Source organism: Hippopotamus amphibius, chromosome 1 (assembly GCF_030028045.1).
Source record: "Hippopotamus amphibius kiboko isolate mHipAmp2 chromosome 1, mHipAmp2.hap2, whole genome shotgun sequence".
Lineage (NCBI taxonomy): Eukaryota > Metazoa > Chordata > Mammalia > Artiodactyla > Hippopotamidae > Hippopotamus > Hippopotamus amphibius.
The window spans coordinates 219,827,601-219,851,291 of record NC_080186.1 but is presented as its reverse complement, the minus strand read 5'-3'; positions in this window follow the sequence as shown (position 1 = coordinate 219,851,291).

The following is a 23,691-nucleotide window of genomic DNA, read 5'->3' as shown; positions in this document are numbered from 1 at the left end:
ACTAAGGCAATCAAAGGACATATATAGTATTGACCTATCACAAAAGGAGATCTGAAAAAGGTTACTAGAGTTGGTTAGCAGGAATATACAGAGAGAGATCCATCCACAAGTTGTGTGCATTATCCCAAACTGTAAATAAATCATGTGGCTGATATATTTGGTGCTTAATTTTGAAAAGGATTTGGTTTGCACTTAGAATATTTTCTTTCAAATCAAACAAAAATGTCCCCTGTGGAGATGGTGTGATGATTATTCTTAAATGTCAATTCGACTGGGTCACAGGATACCTAGGTAGCTGGTTAAATATTATTTCTGGGTGTGTTGGTGAGGGTATTTTCAGAAGAGATTAGTATTTGAATTGGTGGCGTGAGTAAAGCAGATGGCCCTCCCCAATGTAGGTGGGTATCATCCAATCCACTAAGAGCATAAATAGACCAAAAGCAGGAGGAAGGAGGAATTCACTCTCTGCCTCACTGCTGAGCTGGGACATCGATCTTCTCCTGACCTGAGCATTCCTGGTTCTCAGGATTTTAGACCCAGACTGGAATCTACCCCATCAGCTCTCCAGCTCTCAGGCCTTCAAACTACACTACTGGTTCCCCTGGGTCTCCAGCTTGCAGATGGAAATAAGTGGGAAAGACTTTCCTGTGTGAGTCGGGAGAAGTGAGGATAATGATATAAGCAAAGGGATAAAAATATGAATGCATACATTTATGACTTCCCTGGTAGCACAGTGGTTAAGAATCCGCCTGCAAATGCAGGGGACATGGGTTCGATCCCTGGTCCAGGAAGATCCCACATGCCACGGAGCAACTAGCCCGTGTGCCACAACTACTGAGCCTGTGCTCTAGAGCCCATGAGCCACAAATACTGAGTCCACGTGCTGCAACCACTGAAGCCTGCACGCCTAGAGCCCGTGCTCCACAGCAAGAGAAGCCCCCGCTCACCACAACTAGAGAAGGCCCGTGCAGAGCAACGAAGACCCAACCAGCCAAAAATAAATAAAAATAAATAAATCTTAAAAAAAGATGAATATATGCATTTAACAATTTCCTCCTTTTTTCCACAATCAATCAAAAACTACAGAGCATGGAGAGAGACACAAAAAGGACAGGCTTACACGAACCACAGAAGATAATGTCCCTGTGCACCGACTGGAAGCTAAAGGCATTTGGGCTGTTACCACATCCAATCCCACCATCAGCTGTGGTTTGTGGCCTGACTTCACCTGAATGTGAGAGGTGGGCAACTACCCTCTTCCCTCAGAGGAAAGAAATATCTTTGCTCCCTACCTTGGCTCCTGAGATTTTGTCTCAGTCTGGTGTAACCCAGGGTCATTATCCATGCTTAAACTTTTACTTCAAGGGAAATCAGACTCCATTTCCTCAGAGGTTAGGTCTGCTGACAAGTGCCCTGGGAGTGACGTCAGGCCTTGCCAGTTCTCAGGGGAACCGAGAGGGGGCTGGGTTCCAGGACGGAGCACAGCTCTCCCTGCTCACTCTCAGCTGGAGCTACAGTCTCAGCCTCACAAGGGTGTGGTTCCACGGGCTCGTGTGACCCCAAATGACAGCGACCCAGACTGCTGCAAGGAGGCGTGACTCAAAAGACCCAAAGGGTTAATACTAGTTTGTAAATAACAGAAAAAAAAATTCCCATTTATCTATCTTTCCATGTAGACCAAGCACAAATTTTAAAAATATAAAAGAAACAAAGTATATATGTTGTAAAAAATATATTTACTTTTTAATATTTTATTATAATATAAAAATATATTATAAATAAATAAATAAAGTGTGGGGGGGCTGTAACACACAAATTTTCCTACTACTTTGTGGAGACAAATTAATTTTTTCATCTAGGAGTTTCTGCCCCTCGGTCTTGGCCTTGCTTATCCGCTGTGTCATTGATGGGAGGGCAGGAGAGTGAGAGGAACATTTTCACTTTCTCTGCTTGGTCCAGGAGTTGGATTACAGTCACGTGGCTCTAGAACTGTGGAACCAGCAGATTTGTATTTTTAGAGGCAACTGGCAAAGTATATACGGAAAAGAGGTCAAAAGTGATAGGGGCAAAACACAGGCAACTTGCAGTCACTTCCTTCTCTGGTGTCAACTTACTTTGTAAGTGTCACCCAAGTAAGCATTTCTTGTCTCTCTTTAGACACAGGGAAACAAGGCAGGCAGTGACCAAGCAACTGGCTTGAGTCAACCCAGCAAGTTATTACCAATGGTTGAGGATTCAGCCCTCCTAATTTCAAATCCATCCTCCTGCCTTGACCCACAGCCACTTCCTCTTTAATCAAATGCACGTTGTTGGGGCTTATGAAAGCGAACCTTCAGAATCCAAAATACATTTCCCAAGAGTAGCACAGTCATTCACTGCAAATTTTTGTTGAGAGCAAAATACACTTTTTTAACATCCAAAGAAAAGATACTGGAACTTCTTTGTTTCCTTATTTAACAGTAATTATTGCTGTCTACTCCTAAGTGAATGAAGGCAGTTCTCCAGAAATGGAGAGGGATACAACCCAAATGCCCCATTCATTTGGTACCAGGTACTTCATTAGAGAGGCCAGAATAAGTCACAGTAAGGAAGCTTTGCATATTTACCCAAGGGAATAGACCTTTAAACAAGTTATAACACAGACCTATATACAATACACAGACATACACACATATATAAACATAGTTATATATATTGTGATATATATAACATATATATGTTATATTATACTATATTATACTATGTTATACTAATATTATATTATATTATATTTGGTATAAATAAGCAGCAGGAAGATAGCTTTGAAAGTCAGGCCATTCATTGCCTTGAGACAAAATTGTTCAGATTCTTCTGTCTTCCCCTCAGCCTATCAACAACTGAACCCTATGGACTTAGCTCAGAGAGGAAGAATTAATGCTGCACGGAGGAGATACTAACACCTACCACTACAGCTTACCTGGAATTAGAAGGAACTAAGTCATAATGTTGGAGAAACCAGAGAAATGGCAGCTTTCTTCCTGTCTTGGAGAAATTGGAAAGGGAGCAGCAGAGAATTGAGAGAAGTCAGAGGGGTAAAGAGTAAGACCTCTTCCTGACTTCTGCTCTATGATCCTTGGCCTGCAGAAGCAGGGGTGTTAAACATATTGAGGGAGCACCAAGGGCAAGGTTATCCTTGGATTCTGGGAGTAGAGGTCAAAATGCATGGTCACACAGACAGAAGTCTAATTGGCACTCATGAGCGAACCCCAGCTCCTGCATGGGATGAATATTTAATGGAGTGCAAGCTATGAGGCCCAGTGTGGTGGGACAAGCTGACCTAGAAGCAGAGGCTGGGATGAACCATCAGCCCAGGGTACTGGATAGCAAAGTCACAGAAACCCTAGGGTTTGCCTCCTGTGAGAGCTGAAAGAAAGTTGAGTCATCCAGAGAGATGGCTTATCTTTCTTGGGAATGCATACAAACCAAAAGAATGAATCATAAGTTCACTGGTCAAATATAGCAAATTTGGAGGCCACAAGAGCACCCAGAGAGCCAAAAGTTAAGTGTTCCCAAGCCATCACATTACAGGCCAATCAAGAAGGAGACAGTGTAAACAGAGAACCAGCAGGAGGCCAGTCATTCCATCTTTGCACAGGCTGTCATGACATAAATTCCCTTCCTACTTGAATGTCATCTTGGGCAAAGAAGCAAGAAAAGGTGAAAGCACCCTTTAGAGACTGATGGTTTTTATTCCAATGACACTACTTCCTAGAGAAACAATTTAAATTCTCATATCAGACTAAAGTTAGTATAAGGCTTTGGCATTTCATTAAATGAAGAAATTCTGTTCTCTCCGTTCAGCTGAGTTATACTGTATACTAAAGTTTGCAGATATCTAGTATAGTATGAGTTCTACCTCCTAATCTGTTGTTTTCCTAGGATACTGATACAGCCTTTATTATTTTCCTCATTTCACATCAGAAGGATGCGTACACACCTTGGAACACCAGTTTTTAAAAGCAGATCCAAAACTGAGAAGTGATGATATATTATGCTTACTGATAGGACCAAATACATCTCAATAGCTTAAAAGGAATAAAATGCAGATCATGGAGTGGAAGACCCTATAAAACAACCTGACTATCATTTTACTTCTGTCCCCTTTGTAAAATAAAATTATATTCAGCCTGGAAAAAAGGTTCAACAAATATGATAAGGTGTCCTAAATGTGTTCAAACCTACTTGCCAAGAAAAAACACCTCCCAAGACATGAAAAGAAGTTGTACACCCAACCACAGTCACCAATGTTTCTTTTGAAAAAATAGTAAAACTAAACGTGGTCACGTATAGAAAAAATGTTCAAAGAGGAGAAGGCTGATGCTATAAACCAGAAAGTGATGACCTTGATATCAGTCTTAGACCAGAGGCTACAGTGGAGAGTGAGGACTGGACCATGCTTCCTTAGCACAGGAAATGGCGATCAGTTAAAAATAACACAGACTCACCATGAACAAATCTTGCCAGACCACTCCTTCTTGCTCTCTGCGGCAGTAATGCTAAACTCATAGAAGCATGGCTTAGAAATTCTGCACTTGAATTTTAGCAAAGGATGTGGCAAGGTCTTCATGGTGGACAAGAAAAAACAAAATGTGAGCTGAATCACAGTACCATGGATTTGTAATTTGATCAGAGTGATGATCAATGCCAACTTGATGGAGGCTCTGGTACGGACTGAGAGGCTCTGTCCTTGGCCTGGTTCTAATTTTTGAAGCAATGACTTGAATGAGAGTAGTGATGGCAGCTGACAAAATACAAGGGTGCATGAAGCTTGAAGGGAATGGCTAATATATCTGGGGACAAGACCAGGATCCCAAAAGTTCTCAGCTGGCTAAAAGGAAGGGCAGGTGGAACCTGATTTACACTTAATGGTTCTGCTCTTTGACAATGAGTCCTCTGCATTCTCCTTCCAAGAAAGGTTAGCAACAAAAACACCATGCCATTTTAGAAGGCCGAATAGCATCCAGTTCAAGAGTACCTGCTTTGGAGTCACACCTCTTTAGGCAAGTCTCTGCTCATATGAGCCTCAGTCTACCCACAAGATGGGCTAAGGATACCTACTACATCATTAGGTTCATGTCAGGATTAAATGAGATGCAAAAGATGCAAAGCATTTAGCACACTGCTTTGCCCATAACAAGCACTCAACAGATAATAACTATATATAGCTATACACACACACAGTGGCTTAGCAGGAGCATGTGTGAAAAAGACTTGTGGTTTTAATTGACTCCAAGTTCAACATGAGCCAATGATATGATGCGGCCTCCAAAAATAACTGATTCAGCTTCAGCTGTCTTTAAAGAGCCATGGTAGGCTGAGTATGTGAGGCAACAACTCTTGCCAGATTCCACATGGACAGACCACAGTTGAGCCCCATATTCTGCTCCCAATATCTCACCATTAGAAAAGACCTTGTAAACTTAAACTCATCTGGCTAGGAGAGCCTAAGACAACAAGAGAACTTAAAACCATGGCCTATGAAGAACTGGACTTGTTTACAATGGAGAGAATATACTTAAGGGCATCATGACAGCTGTTTCAAATATTTTTAGGACAGTCACATGGGAGAGGAAAAGTGCTGTTCAATGTGAAGCCAAAGTGGCATTAAAAAATCTTTCTACATAGGAAATGCCAGGGGTTTGGAAGAGGCACTAATTGACTGAAAATACAAACAATAATAATGAAATAAGAGGTTTCACTTTACTTTGAAGAAAGCCTAGTTCAGTCTTGAGCCTTTTTTTTTTCTTTTGTTCATTAGATGTGGAGGACCATCTCTCTGAAAAAGCCCTTTCCTGAGATTTTTTTCATCAGCCTTTTGATTAGGTACACACATCACCATCCTATTTTCAGGGGATGAAAATTAAGTAAAGGAAAGGCCCTCCAGTAACCTTCCCAGGTTTGAAAGGAGACTAGAACACACCATTCCGTTTTTCTCACTCTTCACGCCTCTGCTGAAATCAATGGGCTTTGATGCCTCTTATTTCAGTTAGCCATCTCCTTAGAGTCATGAATAGGGCGATGGTTTGGGATAACATCCCACCACGCTGCCTGTTTAAGCTGTATTTATTTGTATACACTTGATTTTCAAAATTCAATGCCCTAGAAGAGTGTTATGAAAGCATTTTGGTAGAGATATGCTCTCACCTACCATGAAACCCTGAGCAATACATCGTGACCTTAGCTCAAATGTGCATGGTTTCTTGAACACCATCTCAAATTCTCATTTGTGCTTTGCCCTGAATACTCTCTCTGTTTTAAAATAAGCTATATTTCTTCAGGAACCAGAATGGAGTGACTTGTATTCTGGTCACAATAGGGAGCTTTGATGGAACAAGCTCAGATTCTCTCACCTGATCGCTGCATCTAAATGAGAAAAAAATGGAATCCCATTCACAATGCAAATATTACAGAAAACCAGAAATCATTCTGCCTTATAATCAAAACCAGAAAGCTGTTATTGTAGCTCTGCACCATTTCCAGAGACTATTAATTCACTGCAGAAACCCTGTCCTAAAATGAAAGTCTGGGCAGAATGACATTGTTTCTGCTAAAGAACCACTTTGTCTTAGTAGCATCTTTTCCAAAGCCATGGATGAAATTGACTAACAATGGCTGATTAATTTGGGTACTTTGTTCTGGTCACATATCTGTTTCAGAATAAAAAATTAACTTCACTCAAAGCCAGGCAGAAATGAAGTAATTAGGACAATGACTGCCCCGTTGATATTTATTAGAGATGGGAAATTATAGTGCTGTCTTGAGTTAATATTATATTTTACAATCATTATGAACTTCTTGAGGTAAATCTAACACTATGACTGTTGACTCTGAAGTATTTAAAGTATTGTTTGAAGTTTCCCTCAGAATTTTTTTTTTTATATATTCTTCTATAAAACATTATTTGGCAGCAAACTTCAAAGGATCCAACAGTGATTTTCAATTATATTTATTATTAGCTCCATAATCAGCCAACATATTAAAAAGAGCAAAGGCAGTAACTTGGACCACTTGTGCATTGGCATCAAGTTTCAAAGTTACATTTGGCTCTTAGAGAGGGTAACAGATTTGGTGAAGATTTAATCCCAATTCTGTTTTGTGTTGTTTTGTTTCATTTCAATTTTCTACCAATGGTCTCCCAAGTTTCAGACAGCATTGTTGCCTTCACAGAAGGGTAAAAATCAAATCAAAATAGTTTAGCTGTTTTTCTTTAAAAAAACAATCTATTTTCTCTTTGTTATTTCCCTTGGATTTTTTCTTTGGTTTTAGGATTCATTTTAATATATTATTACATCATTTCTAAAATTATATGAAATTGCATTGCCTTGAATTTCTATAATGTTGATTGCTATTGATATAGTAAAACATAAAAAATGTTTTGATAATTATAGGTAAATTATATCACTCTAAATTGAAAGTCCTAAGGAAAGAGGATCAGTGAGTCAGTTGGTAATGCTCTTTTTTTCCCTCAGGGTTTCAAATAATAATTTCTAAGTATCATCTCCTATTTTAAATGGAGACACCACTTTTTACCTCCAGTTCACACACTCCTGTGCCATAGCCCTGCTATGAGTCAGTTTCCAAAGGAAGGACTGGGAATTCATTCCTTGGAGAAGAGGATGTTGCTTATACCAACAGCTACCTCAATCAAATGCTCTGGAATTCAAAACAACCTTAATGGCTTTATTCACAGCAGCAGAATGTTGTGTTCTGTAAAAACCAAGGCAGTATTGTCATGCGGAAGGAACATAGACTGGCACACTGAAAGGAAACAGTGGGGAGAAGGTTGGGGCTTGAGACTAAAATTGAGAGGAATGTCTGAAGCTGGCGCCCTCCTCTGGATAGGACAGGTTCAGCTATTGGTATCCGTTTCTGTGCGGTCTCCAGACAAAGAGCTTCAAGTTGCTAGCCTCTGATAGAGGCTCTTTCACAACCTCCCCATGATGTATAACTGCAGCTGGAGTGGTCATCACGGGACCAGAACCAGCCACCACTCTCAAAGTTGGCCAAAGGCTAGTTACAAAATTCACGCAGCACAGTGATTATCCATGGGCTTCGAGTAAGTTGAGCATATTGAAATGTACAGATAGTGCTTGAGTTTTCATTTGCCCCAAGGCAAATGCTCAGAGATGCCCCAAGGTCAAGAGAGCCTCCCAGCAAGGTGGCTGCCACTGACCATGACTTTAGAGGCAATTCATGCAGATTTGTTGGGAGCATGAGCGCAGATGGCTTGTCAGGTCCCATTCTTCCCCTGGCTTCTTCATAATATTGGAACAAGGCCTTAGCTCTTTATCTGATTTAATTCTTGGAATGTGATACTCAATGTACACTAATGTTGAAATGAGAACATCTTGAACATTCTCAATTATAAGATGGTAGGGGCAAGACCTCAGTCAGCAAAATGCAGGCTAACATTTTTTCTCCTACTAAAATTGCAAGATATTATAAAGTGTGCTGGCAGACAATTCACAGCACTTTATATGAGCTACAGGTTACATTTTCAAAGTGGATATCTCCTGTTTTATTGTCATTACCAACGATTTTATTTACTACAGACATCTACAGGTTGAATCAAGAGAGCAATATTCAGTTAAAAATGAAGATGCAGAAACTCAGGTTAACCAGAAGCCAGTGATTTTCCAGTCACAAATCAAAGCCCAGTAGAACCATTCAATACATGGAAAAACCAACCACCTCCCAGTTCTTCACTCTTTTATTTCATTCACGTTGATGAGGTTCAAGAGTTTTGGTTACCATGAAAGCAAAAGTGGTAGAGAAGAGCAAGGGAAGGCTCTACTGGTTCAAGTAACTTATTACCATACAGAGACACCTTTTTGAAAAAGACCATCAGGAGTTTAGATCAACAGAAATAGAGGTTGTTGCAATAGATCTCTAGTCTTTGCTCCACTAAAAAACTCAATATGATTTGCAGAAAGAAGGATCCTTTGAATCTGAGTTCCATCTCAACTGATAAACAGATCCAGTGGGGACACAGTGTCCCTCTCACCATTACCACCTCCATCCAGATCCAAAAGCTGATAGAAAATGACATAAAATCTATGGATTAAATGAATTTAAAGATGCAAGGACTAAGAAATTGGTCCTTAACCAAAATATTAATTAACTCTGGATAAAAGGTACCATTATAAAGTATACATTTATACTATTAATACTAACTGCCACAAAGTTCAGCTACTAAGTCTCTCTCTTTCACTTAAAAATATTGTTCTTGGTAGATAAACAACAAGGTCCTACTGTATAGCACAGGGAACTATATTCAACATCCTGTAATAAAAACCCGAATGGAAAAGAGTGTGAATATATATATATGTGAATATATATATATATGACATATGTATATAATTGAATCACTTTGCTGTACACCAGAAACTAACACAATACTGTAAACCAACTATACTTCAATATTAAAAAAAGATTTTAAAAAATGTTCTTGGGAAACATTTCTAAGCCTTCACTGGTCTTGAACTTCACAAAAAAACCTGAGGGTCCTTTTTACATGGAAACACAATAGGTTGTCTTTACATTTGGTCTGTTGTTTAATTTCAAGGGCTTTAGCTTCCAAGCTTAGCAGTACAATTTCAGGGAAATGCCAGTGGGAAGCTTATTCAATGCTTTAATTGTCTGTTGTGCTTGAAACACATACTGAGTGAACTTGGCCTAATACAGTGGATTTGGAATTCGATAGTTTCCTTGTAGTGGAAGGGAAAACAATTTTTTTTGCATACAAAGGCTGTGACTAGTTCCATAATGACCACTGCAGAGCAGTGATCTTTCCCTACATAGAGACTGTCCCTTTAATTCAAGAGGATTTTCATGTAAAAATGCCTGTTTTAAAAAGAAAAAACTAAAGATTTCTTTCTCCCTAAGACTCTCATCCAAAAACAAATCAAAACAAAACCTTAAAATAGTTCTTGAAAATATTTTTTAAGGTCAGATCAAGGCTTTGTCAGGCCAGGGAGATGTGAAGGAAAATATTTTAAACCATCATGGGACTTTCTAGGAATAGAAAAGCAATGTTGAGTCCCCTCTGTGGCTTTGACACTCTTCTCTTACAGCAGGCCTTTGACTTTTAGGGCCTTGTCACAGGCCCACATGTCTCTCTCTGAAGACTAATGTGACACCCACCCCAGGACAAAGTTTAACTGAGGCATAATCTCCGCAGTTGTAGATTTCCAGTCCACAGGGGAGTACAGATTGGCTGATGCGTCCACCCTATTATGAACATTGCAGATGATGTCTCTTCCCTGCCATGCTTACATCTAATTGACCCCATTAGCAAACAAAAGGAAAACTTAAACAAAAACCTCAAACCCACACATGAATGAAACGCTTCCCTCATATTTACTTACATATATTCACGTGCAGCAAGATGTGTCCCACCCTGGAAGCACTGTGCTTTTTAGTTTGCAAAAAACTTTCATGCCCATCGTAGCAACTGTGACATAGGTGGGATGCTAGTGGAGGAGGCAGATACAATTGCCTCCATTTTTTTCCAGATAAACCTAAGGCTCAGACTAGTAGTGATGATTTTTCCCAGGGTCTCTGAGCTAATAAATGATAGTCAGATTTTAACTTGTATTCCCAGGCCCTTATTCCAATTACCTTAAACCTACAATTCACTTTGTCTCTGTTGCTAATTTTTACTTTCTCTACAACTTCTGGAATTTTTTCCCTATAGAACTAATTAAATAGACAGATTTGAAGGAACCCAGGCTCCTAGAATCTGAGAGAATCCGCACCACAAAATGATGTGAATCAGAAAAGATTTGCATTTCACTTCTTGGGCCTAACTCCATGCCAAGGTCATGGAACTCCCCCTTTTCTCCAAGTTTAGGTTAGCTGTGCCTCCTGTGGGCCACAAATTCCATTTCTTCCTCCAACATAAAAATTGAAGCAATTCTGCTGGATGCTGAAGAGCTTAAGGAAAGAATCTCTTAGCCATCAAATGTCAATACACCCAGTCCAACTCTGATATACTGATGTATTCAGTCCCTGGAAGTTCTTCAACCCATGTGCTGAATTTTTTATGTGCAGAGCAGCATGACTCTTCCCCACAAGAGGAATTCTGAGGACAGAGAAAATATTCAGGTACAAGAACAGAACCACTTCTGAAAGAGTTAAGCCCATTCTGAGGGCAGAGAGCACCAGGATGCTCGGTAATGGTGTTTCTGAGAGCAGCAACCTAGGGCGTGAATTCCCAAGTGCTGGGCTCAGCCAAGAGCTAGTATCTAACTCCTTCTTCAGTTTTCAAAAGCCACACACAAAAAATTGCTAATAAGGATATGGGAGCCATGCCCCCCCCACCCGCCTTGTTCACCACCTGCTCTTTGAGGCAGTAGCTCATTTGTGGGGGTTACCCCTGCCAGCAGGACTCTCTGTATGGACCCCTCTATGGCAGAAGGCAGAGAACGAGCATCCCTCAGGCATTTCTCACACTGTTTTTCAAGCTGGCACTCCTAGGGGACAATGAAAAATTGATTAGCTTTTCTAAGCATAGCTAGAAATGAGTGATGCCAAAGGGCCACGGTGTGGCACCTTCTAGTGACAACTTGTTGTGAGGAATCTCCTGGCCTGCTTAGCATGACAGCCCCAGATGCCAAACTCCAATGTCAGCACAGCCCAAGGCAATAGCTCAAAAGCTTCCATGAGGCTCACTTGTCAGATTTACCCCTTGATGACTTCCTTCTTAACAAGGAAAAGCAGGCCAGCATTACTGTGCTGCTCTGTACTTTCAAAGGCATAGGGAGCCAGCCACCAAGATCCCCTCAGAAGCTACATGCTTGCCTATCACATAAGAGAAGCATACTGAAATCAGGTAAACAATGCATAGCTAATGCATAAAATAAATTTACATTTGTATAAAGCTGTTCACATTCCCAAGCACTTTTACATTCTTCGTGCAATAACTAAAGCAAGTTTCATTATCCTCATTTGATAACTAAAGACACTGAAGTCCCAGGGAGGTTAAAAAACTTGCTCCAGAGGCTTCCCTGGCGGTCCAGTGGTTAAGACTCCGCGCTTCCACTGCAGGGGGCACAGGTTCCATCCCTGGTCCAGGAACTAAGATCCCACCTACCGCATGGCCAAAAAAAAAAAAAAAAAAAAAACCCTTGCCACAGATCACATGACCAGCCGATGGCAAGGCCAGCGCTAGAATCCCAGTCCTCTGATTCCCGAATGAAGGTGATTTCCCATACATGGCATGTACAATTATTTCTTAACAATATTCAGCTTTCATTTTTATTATCCTGCTAAAAGAATTTTTCTCATCTCTGCTCTCGCTCACCCATTGTATTGTCCCGGACTCCCACACATGAAGCATAGAGTAAAATAAAAGGGTACCCTCCTGGGGAGGGCTCAGATGCTGCCACATCTTCTGCTGGCTACCTTGAGGGAAGTCTGCTGGGCCTCCTCTCCCACTTCACATTGGCAAGTCTTCAACATACAAAATGAATAGGTTTGGCCTTTTCTGAGTTTTGTCCTTTTGCACCACCCCCCCCACACCCGCCCCAAGAATGGGCTGGATGTTTTAAGTGGATTGCATGGGAGTTAATGACTCACATGTGGGATGGTAATGAAATTTTGGAAATGAATACCTACAGAAAAGCAGAAAAACTGCAGGCCCTGCAACACTCAAGGATGCCGAGAGCTTATCTGCTGATGTAAGAGAATTACAAGAACTCTCCATTTAGACTTATTAAATAAAGGGGATAGGAAGTAATACAAAATATATGGTTCAGTAATTTGCTTTTTAAAGAGACTTTCTCTCTCCTCCTTTCTCTGACTAGCCACACACACACATGCACACACACATGGAGGTACACGCTCAGTAATTCTATTACCAATACAAGATGAGCTCCTCTCCTCTTCCCTGTAGCCCAAGGGGATTTTAGCATAATGACTAAGGTAACAATTTTTGAATAATAAGTTCTTCAGATGTGAAGCGTGTCTTATTTCCAGATTACAGAGTCAAAGCTTTGGCAAATATTATGCCATTCTGAAATCCTCTCGACAGCTCCATGGGAGGGAGTAGCACCCAGAGTTTCCCCACGCTGCAGCAAGAGGAACTGTGGGGAGAGAGGGTGGGGGCAGACTTGTGTCGTGGGAAAGTACTAGCCTGGACGTCAAGGGGGCTGGGGGCTGGCTCCAGCTCCGCCACGAACCAGATGTGCAGTCTTAGGTGAGTCCTCTTACCTCCCTGGGACTCCGGGGGTCCTCTGGCCCCTGAAGAACCTGCCAAAATGATCACCCAGCTCTCTTCCAGCTCTAACAGCTGTAACAAGACATTTGAATGGTACAGTACAATTTACAAAGCTTTTGTGTCTGTTCGCTCAATCTTCACCACAACTCACCCCATAAGTTGAGGAAACCGGGATCCAGGGACAATAAGCGATTTGCTTGTGGATCACAGAGCTAATAGGCAGAAGAGCCAGATTAGGGAACCAGGTTTCTGACGCTAACGCCATGTTCACAACATAACCCCAGGCTGCCTCTGAAGGAAAGACCCACTGTGCTTTCACTTCCTGTGGTAGAAATGTGAGATTTTTCAAGAATAGTTAAAACCAAAAAAGTGAGTTTTCAAGTTTACCAATCCAAAAGCAGTGACTTTCCAAAAGCCAGACCTTGAGCTACCTCTGGAGAAGGGTAAGATTCAACCTCCCTGGAAGTGATGGTCCCCTAAAGAAGATCTCTGTGAAATGTGCACAGTCCACGCCCTTATGCCCACGCATTCAGCCTTATGTAATGGGGGTGTCCCTGGGAACATTCTCTTTATGAAAATATATTTGGTAAGGGAAGTTATATTTTGAACAAACGAAGCTCATCTGCACTTTAAGATGGTTGGTCGTCTTAGAAATTTCTTGCAATAGTTTGAAAAGAAAGAGAATATTTTCTAATCCAATAGCCCTCTACCGTTCACAGTCCTAGCGAATTACCAGAGCAGCTAGGCAGAGAGGGGAGACTTTGACCAAGGGGAACAAATGGGATCAGCTCCCAGCAGTCATGCTGCTCGCTACCCTTCAGCACGGAAGCACTCAGTCCCACAGCTGCTGGCAGTGTTGATTGTTGGGTGTTGCTAGCTCACAGTTGAGCCCTCCTACCAGTGACTGCCTAAACTGAAGGCAGCTGCCCAATCCGAGGCCACACCCCAATTCCCTGGGGCTGCCTGGGAAGTAGCATTTTTCATCAGTGTACAGCAGTATAAAAGCCCGGCCTCTTGCCCCAACAGCAGATAACTGCAAGGCCAGACCAGCTCCAGAGCCTCACCATGGGGTTGGCTGCAGCGTCTGTTGTGGCTGCATCACAGCCCAGCTTATCCCTCTGCTGATCCTGCTTCCCTTACTCCCCCATAAATATACTGCATCCCAATCTCCATCGCAGAGTCTGCTTCACAGAAGCCTGACCTGCCACACATCTTCCTTTCTCTCAGTCCTGAGCCAGGAGAATCTCTAAAATCTCCATTTCTTCTTCTTTAATTGTTAAGAGCAACCACCCTGGTAAGGACTCCAGTGGTGAAATCCAACACTGAGGAAGATGGAACATGGCTGTTTGTGAATACTGATATATATGTACACATGATTTTGGAAATTGGGAACAGACTTTTCAGACAAAGTCATGCAAAGAATAGGTAATTTGGCAGAAGAAATAGCATGTAGAGAAACTGATATTGCATAATAAAGAGGAAATTCTACTGCGTACACAGGAACTTCAACCAGGAAAAAATAAAGCTCTGACTCCCTCCTGAAGACCTATGTTCTCAAGCCAGACAGTACTTGCTGCAGTCTGATCAAGCATACCTCCCATCCCTCATGAGCGAAACAGCGATGACTTCACTGATAATGTATTTTCTGCATGAATTCTCTGCCCTAAATTTCAGGGCATTTGTGTTCATGGTTCAATCAGCTTCCTATGCCATGAATTCCCGCCCTCCAATAGAGAAAGTAAATTATTCAGTTACAAAATCTGAATAAGTCTGCATAAAGCTAGCTGTATCCTAAATCATAGTCAAATTACCATAAGCAAGTCCCACAGTCAATAGCACTTCTCAGGATCTAATGTTCACAGACAGCCAAATCATCCCCACTGTGGGCAACACAACGAAGTTCAAAGATAGTCATGCACAGAAAGTTACCACTGCATGATGTTTTCTGACCTTCTAAGTCTCCATATTTTTAACTATAAGTTGGCAAGTATGAAAAAAATGAAGAAAAAAAGCCATGCTAGCTTCTAACAATCAGGTCAGTTCTAATTTGACTGTAAAAGTGTTACATACGAATTGTGACACATAATCTTGAGAGAGTTCTGGGATGGAAGTTCTGATTTTGCCCTCAAATTTGAGGGCTATGCGTATTTTTCCAGGTAGGCTGAGGAATTCAAATTGAACGGAATTTTCAGAGCAAACCCAATAAGTGCTTATCACAAAAGCATCGAAATCCACAATCCCTCTGGGTTTTTTACACAGAGACATGCGGATGTCGCCTGAAAATACACATGGTGATACCATTAAAGGAGAAGGAATAGGAAGGTAGTATAATGAATGATTTCCATAAATCAGACTCACTACCAATGTTGTCTTCTCTCTAAATGTGAATTTATGACTTCTGGTTGGCCTAATGCAATATATGTATTTACAGAGTGACTGCCTGTTGAATAACAGTTTTAATGGTTAGTTTTGAATGACTGCACTCTCCCAGAGAGTACTAAACACAGAACAACAGGTTTGTGTGTCAATGAAAATGCAGGACAAGGGGGCACAAGAAGGACTAGTTAGGAGGAGCACTTAGAATTAGCATCACTCAGGACCCCAGCAAGAAACAGAAGTACACTATATGAGGATGACCCAAGGAGGGATTATTTATGGAAGCAGACAGGGCACAGGAAACCATAAGGGTAAGGGTTAGGGTTAGGGGTAGTGCAGAACCCCCCAGGCAAGGAAGAGTGGAGCTGCTACCACTCCTAGAGCTGAAGGAGAGAGGGGAAGGAGCAGTTACTGGAACTCAAAATGAGAAGTGCTGAGGAGAAGTATAATGTAAGAGAAGAAATGACCTTTAGTCCAGAGAAACAGCCAGCTTGAGGTGACCCCATAGGGAGAAGGCAGGAAGTAATACTCAATCTCCATCTGCTTTCCCTCCCTAATCTACTGCTCTCCCTCCCGCATTGGCCAAGACCAAATGAAGACCCATTACGTGGTCCAAGCAGGTCAGCCTCCTGGCCAGAGAGCAGGTAGAATAAGAAATCCTGGAGGGGCAAAGGAAGATACACCCCATTCCAAAAAAGGGAAGACACTCAGGAAGCAATGCATCCAGATTTGAGTATGAGCATTTTTTTTTTTTCCCTTTCATGCCAACCTCTGTTAAAAATTTTAAAAGCATGGGATAAAAATCAATCAAGAAAATCTTCTTGGAAGTAAGTCTTAAGCTACATTTTAAGAAAGAAGGGGATGTGGGTAGGGGATAGTCAAGAAAAATCATAGGATGTACACTTTAAATATATGCAGTTTAGAGACAGGAAAGAGTGAGAAACATGCAGAGGGTCCGCACCACAGCTCAGCGTGTCCAGACTGAGACATGGCTTCACAGCTGAAAAGGGGGTCTGGGAGCTGGAACGTGGGAACCTGAGAACTGGTTCAGGTATTTGTTTGACTCAACACTCTGCCATTAGTCTGGGGCGTGGACAGTCTTTTCTAATCCCCTTTATTGCCAGGACAAGCAACCTCTGAAGTCCGGACTACCTGACCAGAAGTCAAGTAGGAGGCTCTGGGGAGGGAGCACCGAATCCAGGATGTTAGACTACTAGGGAATCCTCAGCCACAGGGAATATTAACTGCAGAGAATTCTCATGGAGCCCTGTATCAAAGACTAAGACCTGGTTATGTCCGACCGTCTGCAACTGCCAGTGCTGGATACCTCACACCAAACTACAAACAAGACAGGAACACAAACCCACCCATCAGCACACAGACTACCTAAAGCCATATTAACCTCACAGATACCCTAAAACACACCAGCTGATACAGCTCTGCTCACCAGAGAGAAAAGACTCAGAGCCACACACCAGGAAACAGGCACCAGACCCTATCACAGCAAGGCTACTCAAGACACTGGACCAACCCCACCACAGGGGGCAGAGGGCAGAAACAAGAAGAATTACTGCTAGGCAGCAGAGGGAAAGGAGACAGAAAATCCTATAAATTAGACAAAATGAGAAAACAAAGAAACACCTTGCAGGCAAAGGAGCAAGAAAAAAACCCACAAGACCAAATAAATGAAGAGGAAATAGGAAAATTGCCTGAAAAAGAAGTCAGAGTAATGATAGTAAAGATGATCCAAAATCTCGATAACATAATAGAGAAAATACAAGACAGCATTAATAAGGACTTAGAAGAACTAAAGAGCAAACAAACAGTAATAGATAACAAAATAACCGAAATTAAAAATACTCTAGATGGTATAAACAGCAGAATAACTGAAGCAGGAGAACGAGTAAGTGAGTTGGAAGACAGAATGGGGGAAATAACTGATATAGAGCAGGAAAGAGAAAAAAGAATAAAAAGAAGGGGAGACAGTCTCAGAGACCTTGGTGATAACATTAAGCACATCAACATTTGAATCATAGGCATCCCAGAAAAAGAAGAAAAAAAGAAAGGATCTGAGAAAATATTTCAAGAGGTTATAGTGGAAAACTTCCCCAACATGGGAAAGGAAATAATCAATCAAGTCCAAGAAGCAAAGAGAGTCCCATACAGAATAAACCCAAGGAGAAATACACCAAACACATATTAATCAAACGAACGACAATTAAACACAAAGAAAAAAATATTAAAAGCAGCAAGAGAAAAGCAACAAATAACATATAAGGAAAAACCCATAAGGATAACAGCTGATCTTTCTGCAGAAACTCTGCAGGCCAGAAGGGAGTGGCAGGATATACTGAAAGGCCTGAAAGAGAAAAACCAACAGCCAGGAATACTCTACCCAGCAAGAATCTCCTTCAGATTCAATGGAGAAATCAAAAGCTTTACAGACAAGCAAAAGTTAAGAGACTTCAGTACCACCAAACCAGCCTTACAACAAGTGCTAAAGGAACTTTTCTAAGTAGGCAACACAACAAAAGGAAAAGACCTACAAAAACAAATCCAAAACAATTAAGAAAATGGTAATAGGAGCATACATGTCAATAATCACCTTAAATGTAAATGAATTAAATGCTCCAACCAAAAGACACAGACTGCCTGAATGCATACAAAAACAAGACCCTTCTATATGCTGCCTACAAGAAACCCACTTCAGACCTAGGGACACATACAGACTGAAAGTAAAGGGATGGAAAAAGATATTCCATGCAAATGGAAGTAAGGAGAAAGTTGGAGTAGCAATACTCATATCAGACACATTAGACTTTAAAGTAAAGACTATTACAAGAGACAAGGAAGGACACTACATAATGATCAAGGGATCAATCCAAGAAGAACATATAACAATTGTAAATACCTATGCACCCAACATAGGAGCACCTCAATACATAAGGCAAATGCTAACAGCCATAAAAGGGGACATCAACAGTAACAATAATAGTAGGAGACTTGAACACCCCACTTATATCAATGGACAGATCATCCAAACAGAAAATAAATAAGGACACACAAACTTTAAATGACACATTAGACCATCTCAACTTAATTGATATTTATAGGACAATCCATCCAAAAGCGACAGAATACACTTTCTTCTCAAGTGCACACAGAACATTCTCCAGGATAGATCACATCTTGGGTCACAAATCAAGCCTTGGTAAATTCAAGAAAATTGAAATCATATCAAGCATCTTCTCTGACCACAATGCCATGAGACTAGATATCAATTACAGGAAATAACTGTAAAAAATACAAAGACATGGAGGCTAAACAATATGCTATTAAAGAACCAAGAAATCACTGAAGAAATCAGAGCAGAAATAAAAAAAAATACCTAGAAACAAATGATAATGAAAACACAACCCAAAACCTATGGGATGCAGCACAAACAGTTCTAAGAGGGAAGTTTATAGCAATACAGTCCTACCTTAAGAAACAAGCAAAATATCAAGTAAACAACCTAACCTTACACGTAAAACAATTAGAGAAAAAAAAAAAAAAAACCCAATGAGCAGAAGGAAAGAAATCATAAAAATAAGATCAGAAATAAATGAAAAAGAAATGAAGGAAACAATAGCAAAGATCAATAAAACTAAAAGCTGGTTCTTTGAGAAGATAAACAAAATTGATAAACCATTATCCAGACTCATCAAGAAAAAAAGGGGGAAGACACAAATCAACAGAATTAGAAATGAAAAAGGAGAAGTAACAACTGACACTGCAGAAATACTAAAGACCATGAGAGACTACTACAAGCAGCTATACTCCAATAAATTGGATAACCTGGAAGAAAAGGATAAATTCTTAGAAAAGTACCATCTTTCAAGACTGAACCAGGAAGAAACAGAAAATATGAACAGATCAATCACAAGTACAGAAATTGAGACTGTGATTAAAAATCTCCCAACAAAAAAGCCCAGGGCCAGATGGCTTCGCAGGCAAATTCTACCAAACATTTAGAGAAGAGCTAACACCTATCCTTCTCAAACTCTTCCAAATTACAGCAGAAGAAGGAACACTCCCAAACTCATTCTACAAGGCCACCATCACCCAGATACCAAAACCAGGCAAAGATGTCACAAAAAAAGAAAATTATAGGCCAACATCACTGATGAATCTAGACGCAAAAGTCCTCAACAAAACACTAGCTAACAGAATCCAACAGCACGTGAAAAAGATTATACACCATGATCAAGTGGGGTTTACCCCTGGAATGCAAGGATTCTTCAATATATGCAAATCAATCAATGTGATACATCATACTAACAAATTCAAGAATAAAAACCATATGATCATCTCTATCGATGCGGAAAAACCTTTTGACAAAATTCAACATCCATATATGATAAAAACTCTCCAGACAATGGGCATAGAAGGAAATTACCGCAACATAATAAAAGACATATATGACAAACCAACAGCCAACATCGTTCTAAATGGTGAAACACTGAAAGCATTCCCTCTAAGAACAGGAACATGACAAGAGTGCCCACTCTCACCATTATTATTCAACATAGTTTTGGAAGTGTTAGCCACAGCAATCAGAGAAGAAAATGAAATAAAAGGAATCCAAATTGGAAAAGAAGAAGGAAAATTGTCATTCTTTGCAGATAACATGACATTATACATAAAAAATTCTAAAGATTCTACCATAAAACTGCTAACACTGATTGATGAATTTAGTAAAGTAGCAGAATACAAAATTAATGCACAGAAATCTCTTGCATTCCTATACACTAACAACAAAAGAGCAGAAAGAGAAATTGAGGAAACTCTCCCATTTACCATTGCAAAAAAAAGAATAAAATACCTAGGAATAAACCTGCCTAAGGAGGCAAAAGACCTGTATGCAGAAAACTATAGGACACTGATGAAAGAAATCAATGACAATGCAAACAGATGGAGAGACATACCATGTTCTTGGATTGGAAGAATCAACATCGTGAAAATGACTATACCACCCAATTTACAGATTCAACACAATCCCCATCAATTTACCAATGGCATTTTTCACAGAACTAGAGCAAGAAATCTTACGATTTGTATGGAAATGCAAAAGACCCCGAATAGCCAAAATAATCTTGAGAAGGAAAGACAGAGTTGGTGGAATTAGGCTTCCTGACTTCAAACTATATTATAAGGCCACAGTGATCAAGACAGTATGGTACTGGCACAAAAACAGAAAGGAAGATCAATGGAACAGAATAGAGATCCCAGAGATCAACCCAAGTACATATGGGCACCTTATCTTTGACAAAGGAGGCACGAATATACAATGGAAAAAAGACAGCCTCTTCAATAAGTGGTGCTGGGAAAATTGGACAGCAACATGTAAAAGAATGAAATTAGAACACTTCCTAACACCATATACAAAAATAAACTCCAAATGGATTAAAGACCTACATGTAAGGCCAGACACTATAAAACTCCTAGAGGAAAACATAGGCAGAACACTCTATGACATACATCAAAGCAACATCCTTTTTGACCCACCTCCTAGAATCATGGATATAAAATCCAGAATAAACAAATGGGACCTCATGAAACTTAAAAGCTTTTGCACAGCGAAAGAAACCATAAACAAGACAAGAAGACAACTCTCAGAATGGGAGAAAATACTTGTCAACGAAGCAACTGGCAAAGGATTAATCTCCAAAATATATAAGCAGCTCATGCAGCTTAATACCAAAAAAGCAAATAACCCAATCCACAAATGGGCAGAAGACCTAAATAGACATTTCTCCAATGAAGACATACAGATGGCCAACAAACACATGAAAAGATGCTCAACATCACTAATCATTAGAGAAATGCAAGTCAAAGCCACAATGAGGTATCACCTCACGCCAGTCAGAATGACCATCAACAAAAAATCTAGAAACAATTAATTCTGGAGTGGGTGTGGAGAAAAGGGAACCCTCCTGCACTCTTGGTGGGAATGTAAGTTGGTACAGCCACTATGGAAAAGAGTTTGGAGGTTCCTTATAAAACTGAAAGTGAAACTACCATACGATCCAGTAATCTCTGGGCATATACCCAGAGAAAACCATAATCCAAAAAGAAACATGTACCATAATGTTCATTTCAGCACTATTTACCATAGCCAGGACATGGAAGCAACCTAAATGCCCATCAACAGATGAATGGATAAAGAAGATGTGGCACATATATACAATGGAATATGACTCAGCCATAAAAAGGAATGAAACGGAGCTATATGTAATGAGGTGGGTAGACCTAGAGTCTGTCATACAGAGCGAAGTAAGCCAGAAAGAGAAAAACAAATACTGTATGCTAACTCATATATATGGAATCTAAAAAAATGGTATTGATGAATCCAGTGACAGGGCAAGAATAAAGATGCAGATGCAGAGAATGGACTTGAGGAGTGGGGTGGGAGGTGGGGGCGAAGGGGAAGCTGGGACAAAGTGAGAGAGTAGCATAGACATAGATACACTACCAATTGTAAAATAAATAGCTAGTGGGAAGTTGCTGTATAACACAGGGAGATCAACTCGATGATGGGTGATGCCTTAGAGGGCCAGGACAGGGAGGGTCGGAGGGAGTCACGGGAGGGAGTGGATATGGGAATATATGTATAAATACAGCTGAATCACTTTGGTGTACCTCAACAACTGGTACAAGAGTGTAAAGCAATTATATTCCAATAAAGAGCTTAAAAAATATATGCAGTTTATTGTATGTCAATTGTATTTCAATAAAAGTTGTTAAAGAAAAAAAAAGAAAATCATAGGAAGAGATTATTGACAGAAGAGATTATTGGTGTTGCTATCATCTGCTCTGTCAAAAAGAGCACAAATACATCACCTGCTATATCAAATACAGTAAAAACCATGTACTATCATCTTCCACGTGGGTTTTGCTGTATTTGAAGGTAAGCACCCCAATGACAGTGAGGCTAAAAAGAAAAGATGAGGTAGATCCACATTTCAGGGAGCTGCTTTTCCTGAGCTCTAATAACGCTGTGTCCAGAACCATGGCTATCTGAAGGCAATCTGTTGATCTTCTAGAGAATAGAGGATGAGAAAATGCTGCTTCACCACTTGCGGCCCAAACATTTTCCTAAAGCCCTGGCTCTAGAATCACATGGACCTAGTTAGGTCTGCATCCTGGCTCTGCCACCTAATAGCTGGGTGATCTTGGGTCAAATTCTGTAATCTCACTAAGCCTTAAAGTCTTTATTTGATCATTGGCGATACACTATCTCCTCCTAGCGTTGTAGTGAGAATGAAAGAAAATAACTTATCTGTATTAGGAAAAGTTCTTTCATTACAAATCTAATTCCAATTTGGATCTGATTCTGGCTAGAAAGGAAGGAATGAAGAATACAAAGAAAGAGAAAAAGAAAAGTAGAGTATTTATTGAAATACTGGGATACCTCAGTGTTCAAGGAAGAAGGGAAGAAAGAGTGGGTTAAAACGCTCATATCACATACAGACCTCCCCATAATTCTTACGGTTTCAAGCTTGGTAAATCTCTGAGCGAGCAGGAACTAGTATCACTCTGGGATCCAAGCAGCAGCAGTTGTGCCCATTCTTCCTGGAACATGTGGATATGTGGCTCAGTTTCAGTGCTTACAGTCCCTGACCTCTTCATTGCCAAAGCAAATTCCAGGGAGAGAGAATTTCATTGCCTCAACTTGGATCAAGTCAATCAACTGGGTAAACCAAGCAGGGGATGCAGAGAGGTCCCAACAGTCATGTAGGGCACATGGCACTGCGAGTCCACCTTTGTGTGTCTACAGGGAGCTCCTGGGGAAGGAGGAATCTGGACGAACCATGCAGCCTCCACTCTCTACACAGAAGTTCTCATGAGGTTTTAGCTATTATAATTTCAATGATTATGACAGAGGTAGCATTCAGAAATTTAAATTTCTCTTTCCTGAAGATCTGTGGCATGCCATTAGATGTTACTGTTAATATTTATAATTTTAAAATTTTGGATTTATCCTATAACTTTTATTAGATTATAAATCCACAGAG